At 39.6% G+C, this 1,209-nt stretch overlaps 1 pseudogene; it reads right to left on the bottom strand.

Moving 5' to 3' along the window:
- Positions 1-751: 751 nt before the first annotated feature.
- LOC112312139 (U1 spliceosomal RNA) lies at positions 752-905 on the bottom strand (annotated as a pseudogene).
- Between the last annotated feature and the right edge of the window lie 304 nt (positions 906-1,209).

Raw genomic sequence — 1,209 nt, 5'->3', positions numbered from 1 at the left:
ATACAAATTAGGCTTAAATAGGATAGATTGCATTAAAAATGTACTCGACTGAGCAGGAAAAGTTCAACCAAAGTTCAGTGAGTTCATGCTGGTGTGAAGCAGGGATAGTGGCTGGGCACAGCATCGTGTGTCTGCTGTGAGCGGGACCTCGAGGAGACTTCTTCTGGCTTCCAAAGGCGACATAATATACACAAACATGGGCATTCCAGCAGTGACTGACATCCTGCCGGATGAAGTTAATTTGATCCACCTGAGGATAATTCTAGCAACCGGCTTTACGGCCAGCATGCTCCCTGTTGGTTCACCATAAATAAATACATGTTGACCAATTCTCTAATGTGGCATCTATCTGCTCTGTTTGCATCATGAATAGATAGTTCTGATTTTAAATGTTATCATTCATATGCTTCTGAGTAATAAATTGCAGTGAATGGTATAGAAATAGATATTCTTATCTTTGCAATTGCGATCCACTTTCAACATGGTTTACATAATTTAAAAAGAACTTTGAATTATTTCATGTATCCTACTGAGAAAATTATTTCATCTTTCTGTACATTAAGAAACCCTATAAATTTGAAACAGATGACTTTTTACATTCCACTTTTATCTGTTATAGGTGAAATTTGATAATACAACTGTTTTTCTCTTGACAGACCAGCATCTAAAACTATTCGCATTGATGAAGATGGTTAGTGTGTATACTATAAAGTGTTTAAGTACTTTACTTTTCTTTTTTTTTTTTTTTGAGCGAGAACACAGTTCCCCACCACCACAAATTATGGAGTTGAGTTTCCCATACTGGGGGAAATCTCAGGGGTCAGCCCATGCAGAGTGCAATGGATAAGCTTCGCCCTGTTAAAACCACCTTCCTGGTCACAGTATCTTCCCTGCCAGGCAAGTATACATTTCTTATTTAATTGCCCCAATAATGCTATAGAGCTATGGTGGAGTTACTATTACTTCCTTCATCCCCATTCTCTGGAAGGAAAGCTGAGGCACAACGAGACTTAGTAGTTTGCCAGAGAAACCAGGCTTGTATGGAAGGAAACCAGGATTTAATCACAAACCATCTGGCTGCAGAGGTGGAAACTCACCACTGTATTGCGACATCTGACCATTCCACGCCCCATAAAAGAAGAGGAAATGCAAAGGATACACAGAACACCTGAATGGTCCAGACTGAAGGATCAAAAGTGGGAACACACA

Source organism: Desmodus rotundus, chromosome 7 (genome assembly GCF_022682495.2).
Source record: "Desmodus rotundus isolate HL8 chromosome 7, HLdesRot8A.1, whole genome shotgun sequence".
Taxonomy (NCBI): domain Eukaryota; kingdom Metazoa; phylum Chordata; class Mammalia; order Chiroptera; family Phyllostomidae; genus Desmodus; species Desmodus rotundus.
The sequence above is the reverse complement of the archived record's forward strand: the minus strand, read 5'-3'. Positions and strand labels throughout refer to the sequence as shown.